Source organism: Lynx rufus, unplaced genomic scaffold (assembly GCF_022079265.1).
Source record: "Lynx rufus isolate CCGP_SWC_20201006 ecotype Redwood Valley unplaced genomic scaffold, mLynRuf1.p SCAF_12, whole genome shotgun sequence".
NCBI lineage: Eukaryota > Metazoa > Chordata > Mammalia > Carnivora > Felidae > Lynx > Lynx rufus.
Window position 1 is genome coordinate 60,190,978 of NW_025814826.1, and position 11,164 is coordinate 60,202,141.

General features: G+C 52.3%; 1 long non-coding RNA gene across 2 annotated transcripts; it reads right to left on the reverse strand.

Annotated features, from left to right (window-relative positions):
• Positions 1-4,281: 4,281 nt before the first annotated feature.
• LOC124507828 (uncharacterized) lies at positions 4,282-8,524 on the reverse strand. 2 transcript variants are annotated; one of them, XR_006961147.1, is made up of 4 exons: positions 8,234-8,524; positions 7,268-7,385; positions 5,454-5,606; positions 4,282-5,227 (listed from the first exon to the last, which is right to left on the reverse strand). It is a non-coding gene; the product is annotated as an uncharacterized LOC124507828 (long non-coding RNA). The 2 variants fall into 2 exon arrangements; XR_006961146.1 differs by having other exon boundaries at positions 7,268-8,524.
• Positions 8,525-11,164: the final 2,640 nt, after the last annotated feature.

An 11,164-nucleotide genomic window follows, 5' to 3' on the forward strand; every position in this document is an offset into this window, starting at 1 on the left:
CCAGAAATACATTTCTTTGCTTTTCGGGATATGGGCTGTGTGTGTGTGTGTGTGTGTGTGTGTGTGTGTCTCAGCTGCAGGTGTATGGCCTGCGCTTCTTTGGATCTGTTTCCTCCTCTGTGAAAGTGTGAGCAATAGTCCCATCTCTGAGAGTTTTGAGATCCGTAAAGGTCCACGTGGAGAGAAGAGAAGAGTCGGGCCGTGCCCAGAGGGCAAGGCATGCTGGGACGACCTCAGGATTGGCCCCGTCCACCAGCGGGCCTGGGGCCTGAAGTCTCTTGCTCTCAGTTGCCCCATCGGCAAAACAGGTACAGAGGCAGAACTCACAAGATGTGTTCTGGGGCCCACTGGTCCACAGAAGCCCTGTGAAGTTAATTTGAACATGGCCACTCATAGGGGAAATCTATGTATTCAGACATAATCTCTCTTCTTTTTTTTAAATTTTTTTTTCAACGTTTATTTATTTTTGGGACAGAGAGAGACAGAGCATGAACGGGGGAGGGACAGAGAGAGAGGGAGACACAGAATCGGAAACAGGCTCCAGGCTCCGAGCCATCAGCCCAGAGCCCGACGCGGGGCTCGAACTCACGGACCGCGAGATCGTGACCTGGCCGAAGTCGGACGCTTAACCGACTGCGCCACCCAGGCGCCCCCATAATCTCTCTTCTGATAATGGGAAGATGCTAACCACCACCCCCCCCCCCCCGCCATGTTCCATTGTCTGGAAAGGGCCTTGGAAGGAAAACTTGCTCCCAGAGAGGAAGGTGACACCCCAGTCATTTCCACGGGCCATGCAAGCTCCCAGGCAGGGGCGGCTGTATCTGGAGCTGCAAGCAAAGGGCTTTCACTCGTGCACCAGGTTGGCGTGGGGTCATCCATTCCGTCATTCGATTAGCGCCTTCCCCGAACCAGGCCCCTTCGGCTGCCCAGGCTGGTGCGCTAACTGTGATGGCTGAGGTAGCCCCGAGAGCTATGGGAGCACAGACCAGGGCCACCTAACCCAGCCCGGGAGGCAGGTATCAGGGCGGTGCGGAAGGGCCATAACCCTGGAGGTAACTCTTCCAGACAAAGGCAGGGATTGAAGGGCATATTTCCAGGCAGTGGGAAGAGCCTGCGGAGGGCAGGAGGCAGGAGGAAACATGGCATGCTTCAGGACCGATCAGCGATCACTTTTACTGGGCACCAAGTACAGGGGTTGGAAAGTCGAAAACTGAGTCTGTGGGGTAGATTGGTGCCAGCCAGGAAGGTCCTTGTGTACCCTCAAAAGAGTTCCGATTGCCTTTTGGGTAACTTGGAACCGCGGAAGGACGGCAAGCAGGAGAAAGACATAGTCAGATTTGTGTTTTCAGAAAAGCTTGACGTCTTCCCTTGTGTGAAGGAAGTATCCGAGCAGACACATCATCGGTGATCTGGTCCAAAGGGAGAGATGATGAACGTTGACCTGAGGCAGTGGCTGTAGGAACCAGGAAGGGGACTTGGCTGAAGGACGCTTAAGACGCAGGAGAGAAAGAGCACGGTGGGGCTTGACATGGCTGTTGTCCACAGGTGCCTGGGTGGCCAGCCTTCACCTACATGCATGGAGGACAGATCTCAGGCACGTGATGATGATGAACTTCATGTGGGTGGCACCAGAGGAAGGTCAATGTCACATGAATCTTTGGACCAATCCTGAGAGTTGGTTGATCCTGGGACGCTGGTTCTTCAGAGAGAGAAAAGTGACTCGCCCAGGGTCACACCTCCAGGAATCAAGCCATGGGTACGCCAGTCCTGTTAACTGGGACCCCGAATGACAGAAAGGTGAGAGGTCCAACCAGAACTTCTCAGCCGTCTGCCGCTGTGTCACCGAGAGGTGTTTCAGCATCTAAAAGAGGGTGTGGTTCATCCTCACGGGAGCCCACCTGGATGTCATAGGCTCATGCGCATCTCGAGCTACTCCGGGAGAGAAGACACAAAGCCCATCACTCTGAACAGAAGGGTCTTCGGTTGTCATGGTGACTGGGAATGGCGAGAGAAGCTTTCTGCTCTCTTTGAGGGGGGAAAAAAAAGTGTGGTTCCTTCTGTGATGAGCTACAAAATGCCTCCCATGTTCTGCCCGATCTAGATGCCTCTCCTCTTTTCTCTCTTCCCTCTGGCTTGTGAATTTCCCATCCCTGCCAAATAGGTCAGCTGATTTGGAAACATTAATTGTTTGTGCTGTTGGATGCCAAGTTCCTCCCTGGCCTTCCCCACCTGGCAGAAGTTCACTCACCCCCTCAAAGCCCATCTCAGATGGCCCCTTCTTCCTGTAGCCGGTCACCTGCCGGCTGCCCCCTCCACGGCCCCACAACATGCACTCAGCCGACCCAGGGCGTCACTGTCTCTTGAGCCCCCCGCTGGTTGGGGCCTGCTCCCGTGGGTCATCCCCTAGACTCTGAGTCCAGTCCTCTGCGTCTTCCTACCTGGGATGTGACTGCCACCAAATTGTTGAATGAATCAACCAACAAATGGATCAGTCCATGAGTGAATTTCAAAGGCAACCTAAGACGCCCTAGTGGAAACACTGTCTTTGAGACATTTTAAATATTTTATTACAGTTTTTTTCATAAAACACACACACCGAGTCCAAAAAAACTCTCACGGTGCCTGTTTTAGTTTATTTCGGCTGCTGTAACAAAAACACCATAGGCTGAGTGGTTTACACAACAATTTATTTCTTACAGTTCTGGAGGTTGTGAGTCCAAGACTAAGGCCGTAGAAAGCAGCTTCCTGGTTCACAGACGGCAGTGTTCCCACTCCATCCTTCCCTGGCGGAAGGGGTGAGGGATCTCTGGGGTGTCTTTTACCTAAGGACACTAATTCCATTCCCGAGGGCTCCACCCTTGTGACCTAACCACCCCCCCAAAGGCCCCACCTCCTAGTATCGTCACATTGGGAGGGGGCTAGAATCTCAACATATGAATTTGGGGGTGGGGGACACAAACATTGGGTCCATGGCAGTGCCCAAGGGCGTAAATTAAGCAGTGAGTCTTTCTTCCCCCTCCAAAGACCACTCCCCAGATGTTCCGACCCACACAATGGTTGTTTATATTTCCAAAAGTTTCCCTTTTGTATGCTTTACACAATTGGGGACATGCTGTCCAAACTGTTCAGTTAGAAGATAAACAAATTTTTTAAAAATCAAATAAATAGAATAAAAAGAAATCTTTTTATTTCGTGTAGCAATATCATGGCGATGGTTTCACATCATTGCCTATTCAGTTATGTAGAGCTCCATTTAATGGATACATAATAATTTCTTTAATCGAGCTTCTATTGGAAGACAAGGACGGTCCGTCACTTAATATGCTCCCCCCAGGGGCCTGTCCGCCTTCATTTTTGCCAGCATTAGGTACGATTTTATTCATTTTTGGACCTAATTTTAGTCGCCTTTTTTATTCATTTTTGGACCTAATTGTAGTTGCCTTCTGGATGGAAGAGGCGGGCTTGTCAACGCGCATTCATCCGTGCTGTTCATATCGTGTTAGACTTAGTAATTAATATTTGTATTTATTTTTCTCCAAAGGCTGTGAAAACACGCCAGGGGCTGGAGCGCAGGGAACTACTGTTCCCCGTGCGGCACTCGATACATTTGTGGTACAGATGAGTGAGTGAATGTCTGCGGATGACACAAGGCAGGAAGGTTGGGAAGTATTTTCTGATGCCAGGTCAGTGGCTTAAAGGCCAAACTCACTGAGATGTCATTTCCTGACTTGTATTCCGACCAAATCAATGCAACGCTTCATTTCATCTACTTTTAGTCTTTTACTATTTGAAATAAATTGTACACTTTTACAAGTATTTCCTTACAAAAAGCTTCTGGAAAATCCCAACTGTGGAATTGCTGACTCAAAAGCGTCACTATTTTTAGGGATTCTTGACACATTGTATCAGAATGTCCCTCCAGAAGATTGACAGAAATTTTCACGCCAACAGAGCTCTGTGAATCCTGTCAATGCCCTCTTCCTTCCTCGGGTAGGGAGAAATTAGGTGAAATTCAAATGCGTGTTTCTTCAACAGTAGTTAGGTTGGCTATGTTTTGCTGTCTGTTGGCCATTTGTAATTCTTTTTTTTTTCTTTAAATGGTTATTTATTTTTGAGGGAGAGAGAGAGAGAGAGAGAGAGAGAGACAGAGCAAGAGTGGGGGAGGGGCAGAGACAGAGGGAGACACAGAATCGGAAGCAGGCTCCAGGCTCCGAGCTGTCAGCACAGAGCCCGAAGCGGGGCTGGAACTCACAAGCCATGAGATCATGACCTGAACCGAAGTCAGACGTTTAACCAACTGAGCTCCCTGGGCACCCCCGGCCTTTTGTATTTCTTATATGAATTATTTATTCTTACCGATAGTCGATTTTTCGGTTGGGATTTTGTTTAATTTCTTATTGTGGCAGAATGTTACTTGGGTGTTTCCAATAGACCACGTCCCCTGGCGTTCAATGCCTCCCCCCTTTGCATCTGGGCGACTTGTACAACCTCCTGTAACAGATAGAATGAGGCAGAAATAGCACGGGGAGGGTTTTAGGGCTCAGCCGTCAGGGAGCCTCCCCTCTCCTGCCCGTGTTCGCTTCGAAGCCGGCAGCCACGCATGGGGTAACACACTGTCCGAGGCCCAGTCTGGCCACCAAGAGAAGCTTCAGGAAGAAAACTGAGGCTCCTGCTAAGGGCTCTGGCTGAGCTCCCAACAGCCAGCCAGGTGAATGGTGGCGACCTCGCTGGTGACCGGGGTCACCGAACAGAAGACTTGGCCATGCCAAGCCCTGTCCGGGCACAGAATCAGGAGCAGATGCCTACGACGATTGTCTTCGCGAGCCGTTACTTTGGGGATAGCTTGTTGTATCCCAAGAGAGAACCCAAACTCTCACTATGGGTGTCAGTTCTACAGGTCAAAGCTCACGGGTTGGAGATATGAAGTGTCAGAAGTTCATTTTCATGGTTCATTTTCTCCCCCCCCCGAGTTTGTCTGACTTTTCATTATAGCTGATTGATTTAGTCGGATCTATCCCTTCTTCTCTGCACGGTTTCAGCTTTTCAGGTCTTTCTCATCCCAGTTAAGCCCACTGACATCCAGCTGTATCTCTTCTCTCGTTTCGCGTTTGTATGTACGTGTGCATTTTTAGATGGGACGTGGAACGTTTTCATCAATCTGGAAGTTACGGTGAACCAGGGCAGGGGTGGAGGCAAAGTCTGTGGGGGTGCAGGGCTTTTCCTGGACCTGAGAGGAGAAGGAAGTGGGGGTGTGGCACGGGGAGGGAGACGGCACTCTGGCCGGAGGAGGCCCGGCAGGTGATACAGGTGTGCGAGGGTCCAGAGTCATCCAGATGCCCCCACCTGCCTGACCTCCTGCCGGGTGCCCTCTGATGTGACCACGGTGCCTCATCTGCAGAGCACGTCTTCTGTTCAGGCCCTCCTGGGTCCCCATGAATGTGCCACCCCCTTACCTCTGAGAAGGTCACGAAAGTTCCTTCACTAACACCTCCGGGGAGCTCTGCAAATGGCTGAGTTCAGGCCCAGCTGGGAACCAGTGGCAGGCGGATGAGGGGACGGTGGGCACTTCCAGGGTGTGGGCCATTTGTCACGACCTCTAGCCTCCTCTAGACCAGCTGCTGATGTCAGGGAAAAGAAATGCAAAGAAAAAAAGGTGCAGACAGGAGACACGCGTCTAGGTTAAGAGACTTAAAATGTATCCTATACAAATAAAAAAAAAACAAAAACACTGCATGAATCTCATTTGGATTCTGATTTGGGGGAAAATGCCATGAAAATGACTTGGGGGACAATTCTGGATGTTTGAATCTGCACCGAGTATTTACTCATATGAGGAATGTGTCCTTCATCTTCTCATTTGAGGTATAGAATGTGGCTAGGTGAGATAGTGCCTCTATTGTTAGAAGATATTTGTTGGAGTCTTCGGGGGTCGGTCAGTGGGTCACCGTGTCTGTATCTTACTTTCTTTTTTTTTTTTTAATTTTTTTTTTCAACGTTTATTTATTTTTGGGACAGAGAGAGACAGAGCATGAACGGGGGAGGGGCAGAGAGAGAGGGAGACACAGAATCGGAAACAGGCTCCAGGCTCTGAGCCATCAGCCCAGAGCCTGACGCGGGGCTCGAACTCTCGGACCGCGAGATCGTGACCTGGCTGAAGTCGGACGCTTAACCGACTGTGCCACCCAGGCGCCCCTGTATCTTACTTTCAAATGCCCCAGCAAATAAAAGCAAAAATAAAAGTAAAATGTGAACACTATTGGCTCTGAGGAAGTAGGTATACGAATGATCGTTGTGGTGTTCTAGAAAATAAAATAAAATAACATAACATAAAATAAAATAAAATAAAATAAAATAAAAATAAATGCAAATAATAATAATATAAAATAAAACAAAACAAAATAGAATAAAATAAAATGAAGCATGGCACACCCCCAAAAAAGAGACATAGTCTCTTTGGGTCCCCTCTTGGTATTTGATTGAGATCCTTAAGAAAATGCCAGTCTGCCTCAGTGCTCCTCTAGGGTGCAGGCCCGTCCGGGGCTGAAGGTGAAAATGGGGTGGTGGCAACCTCATCAGGGTCTTCTCCCTCAGGCGGAGGTCCTGCTCATCCAGGGCAACCCTCGCGTGCAATTTAAAGAAACTCTCTGAAAGCTGGTCCCCGCACGACCGATGAGCCCAACAAGCCCACCACCAGGGAGGGCTGAATGAAAAGATGGGGCGTGTGCGACACTCCTTCTTCACCCGCCGAGACAGGAGAGAGGCGTGTGGCACGGGGGCCGGGCCGTGTGACCTCTCCGGCCTCCCTCCCCCGCCCCGCCCAGCTGTCTGGTCCGCGGATCACTGTGGCATGCATCTGAGCCTGGCGACCGCTGTCTAGGGCGTGACTTAGAAAGTGGGGCACAGATCACTATTGATTGGCAAAGACCGAGAGCATTTTCCCACGGGGCTTGAAGGTCATCGTCGTTTCAGTTATTCACTCACCCACTTATTCATTCATTCAAGAAGCTGGCTCTGGTCAGAGGCTGCTGACCTGGGGGCTTGGAAGGTAAATGGGACCCAGTCCTTGCCCTGGAGGCACTCACCATCCTCACAAGCCAAAGCCACGGTAAAACCCAGCAGGGGACATGCCTTTAGAGGTAAGTGTGGCACAGGGGCAAAAAGAGGAAATGTTTACTCAGCCCGAGGCGGGGCAGGGCACAGTGAGCCAGCCAACGGGGTTAGGGATGGCATCGCTGGAAGTGACTCTGTCCTTCATCAAGGTTCTTACCGGTGACGGCCCAGAACGTTCCTTCGTCCTCCCCGCGGCCCCGAGAAGAAAACCCGAATGCCGACCCCCCGGCTGCACAGACGTTGGAGAGGTGACTTTCTCTAGCATCACCTGTTATCTGCGATGGAGGCGAAAAAACCCCTCTGAGAGACCGCTCACTCCCGAGCCTGACCCCTACCAGCGGCCTCCCCAGGGAAGGGCAGACGGGGCCCAGGCAGAAACACGAAGGTCAAGAAGGGGAAGAGTGGCCCATGAGAACGGCAACGAGCTCACAGAACAGGCTGTGCGGGGGCGGGGTCGAGACCCAGGGGGCTCAGCCCACAGACTGATTATTAGCCCATTTTACAGGAGTACAGACTGAGCTCAGAGAGGTGGGGGCACTGCCCAGATGCACCGCTCCCCCCCCACCCCGTGGCAGAGCGGGAATCCAGACCCCCACTTTCAGCATGAGGATCTCCAGCTCTTTGCCCCGCAAGGGTGGCCTGAGAGGCCCTGCCTGACCTTGATCCTGCATGGAGCCAAGGTCAGCTGGGCAGCGTGGTGGGGGACGGGGGAGGGAGGGAGCAAGTATCTCTGTATCTGTCTTCCAGTTAAATAAAAACCCGGATCGCAAAACTGCTGCCTAAGCCCTGGGCCCGTGTGTGCGCAGGGCGGTGTCCGCTGCTCTGGAAAGGAGCCAAAGCGGGCAAATGTTTAACCAGGTGTGTCCTGTGCCTCCCAGAGCCTGCAGAGGTTCCCTAGTGCTGACCCCAGACCGTCCCAAAAAGTGCTGTGTGAGATTCCTGACCCGGGTTGCCGCCGCCGTCTGGGGGTGCTTCTAGGCGTCTGGGGGTGCTTCTAGGCATCTGGGGTGCTTCTAGGCGGTTTGAAGCCTGCCAGCCCCAGGTGCCATCCTGTTCCGGACCCTCAGCACTGGTCAGCTAAGGTGCAGGCATTTCCTGTAATCAGAAGGTCAGAACCCCTTACCTGTAGAGTTCATGGTCCTGCCTTTACAGATGGGGAAACTGAGTCCCAGAGAAGGGCAACCCCGGCCAAGAGTCACGCTAGCAGAAGAGGGACAGAAATGAAGTCTCTCGACACCCAGCCACGGGCCCCGTGCTCCCTGCCTCAGTCCGCTCAGGCTGCTGCGACAAAATAGCACAAACCAGGTGGCTTAAACCACGTTTATTCTCACAGCCGTGCAGGCTGCAAGTCCAAGATCAAGGCAGAGTCGGGGCGCCTGGAGGGGCTCAGTCGGTCGAGCGTCCGACTTCGGCTCAGGTCTTGATCTCGCGGTTCAGGAGTTCATGCCCCGCGTCGGGCTCTGTGCTGACAGCTTGGAGCCTGGAGCTGCTTCCGATTCTGTGTCTTCTTCTCTCTCTGCTCCTCCCCTGCTCATGCTCTGTCTCTCTTTGTCTCAAAAATAAATACAAACATTAAAAAAAAATTTTTTTTTTTTTAAAGATCAAGGCAGAGTTGGTTCTTAGCTTGAGAGCCCTTTCCTAGCTTGCTCGTGGGCACAGGCCTGTGCCGAGAGGAAACTGGCAATCGGGCCGTCCTCGGGCATCCTTGACTGTGCTCCTGTCCTGACCCCGCACCCCTGCCCATCCAGGCTTCTCTCCACCCCACACAGCTTCCTTCCCATTCAGCTGCGATGTCCCAGCCCTGCCGGCCCTTCTAGATTCCTGACAGCCTCAGCAGGAGGGACCGACAGGATCACCCAGGCGCCCTGTCCTGGTGTGTGAACCTCACGGAGATGGGGTGGGGACCCCCCAGCATCACTTTCTGAATTACTCGAGGCATTAAATGAATCACGGAGGATGGAAATGACTCCCAAGTTAACCCCTTATGCCCTCCTGGTCCTACCAGGGAGCGAGTCTTGATTTGGCATTGGTCCGAGTGCTTCCCTGATGCTTTTTCTTCTCGCACAAGGAGAGAGCCGCCTCTGTGCCCAGGTCCTTCCCAGCCAGGATTTAACACCCCATTGGCTTTGGGTTGTGATTATTCTCACCAGTGACTTCAGTTCGTGACCAGCAAGACGGCTTCTCCACTTAGAGCGGCAGGTCTAAGGCAGCGTCGTGTTCGCCTTAATTTTTTTTTTTTTCAGCTTCTATTTTTTTTCTATTTCAGCTTCTATAAGGGGATCCATTAAATTTTCAAAAGATATGAAGTAATAAATTTTGCAAAATGTGTTTGGATTATGGTAAAAAAAAATCATAAATGTAATACGCCAAAGGCTGCCATTTGGTAACTATTACTCGGACACAAAGCATGAACCCAGGCAGGGAAGATGAGGCCCTGGAAGGGGAGGCCGGACAGCCGGTGTGTGTGGGAGGGGCCACCTCCGGCGTCATGTGGATTTGGACCCACTGCGCCCTAGCGTTTTACGTCCTCGGTTACTCCCTACCGCCAGCCTGCGAGATGCTGCTTTTCCTGTTACAGTTGTGAAAACTGGGTTTCAGAGAGGCTGAGTGACTTTCCCGAAGTCGCACAGCTAATGGAGGTCCTGGGGATTGGAGGCTTTGTTCCCTGGGCCAGTGCTATCCACCCCTCCCATCCCCTCCCCCCATCCGGGCCCTGAAGCCTCCCCTCCCCCACCTCTGCTCCGCTCCCCGCTCCAGGCCCGTCTTGGGAGAGCTGGGAGCTGAGTTTATAAGCCCTGAGCTGGTCTCTCTGAGAGTCTCTGTCCCCAGTACTAGCTGTGACCCTGACTACAACAGTCTCAGCATAAAGAGTAGGACCCCCCCTTGTGCTGACCTTCAGGGAAGCACTGATCTCACCTCCTACAAACACACAGGACTACATTCTCTCCTGCAAGACCCACCTCTGGCCCATCCAGCATTCTTGGACCTAGGAGCACCTGCTTGGGCCCTGGGGCCTCGTTTATCCGAACTCGATCTTGCACACAGACTTGTGTGCTGTCCCATTTTAAACCCGAGTACGCTGACACCCAGAAGCTTCCATCACTTATCCACACTCACCTGCCTTAGAAGGAAAAGAGCTCACATTCCAACCCAGATTGGTCTATAGCTCCAAAGCTGACCTCGGTCCTCCTTCCCCATGAACGTCCAATTTCAGAGAAGCCTCTGTCTACCCGGATCCCCGTATTCACGTGATAGCCCCAGTCCCTCATCTCTGGCCCCCTCCTGGGGTGACAGCATCAGCTACCTGATGCGCGAGTACTGGGCACCCCCTGTCACAAAGGGTTCCTGGGGAAAGGTGGGGGTGGGAGTTGCCGGGGAGGCAGGTGGCCCTTGTTCCTCTCCTGAGAGGTCCCGCCCCTGGAGCCTGCAGACCCTCGGCCTCAAGGACAAAACAGAGGGGAGACTCTGGGCCAGAAAATCAGAAACTTCATGCCAGACCACGCACTAACTCCTGGTGACTTTGGGCACGCTGTTGCCTCTCAGCGTACTCATCTGTAAAATGGGGAAGAGCTTTGGGAATTGGGAACTCACGGGCTTTATATGGCCCACAAACACATTTGTTTGTCCCTTTCTTTGCCCCCCCTCCCCAACCTTTTCTCATTGCTTCTTTCATCACGTTTTGGTTTTGCTTTTGTTCTGTTTGGGGGGGTGTGGGTGTGCATACGGGCGCATGCCCACAAGCATGGCAATAACAACTTTTCCTGTTGATATGCCAAGTGGGTCCCTGGTTTCTGTGGTTGGCCCCTGGAGGACCTGGATGCCAGGAACTATCGCCCAGGCCTGGAGGGACTGGACGTCCCTTCCCTGGGGACAACCTCTGCAGCAGCTGGCCGACCACATGGCCGCCCCGAGGTGGAGTCCAGAATGCATTGTTTCGCTCTGTAATTAACACACAGGGTTCATTTTTCAGGGCCTGACTTGGAAACAAGTGCCAAGAGCATTCCAGAGGGGTCAGAGGGAGTGTTTACTGTCAGACTGTGGAAGAAACTTCCTC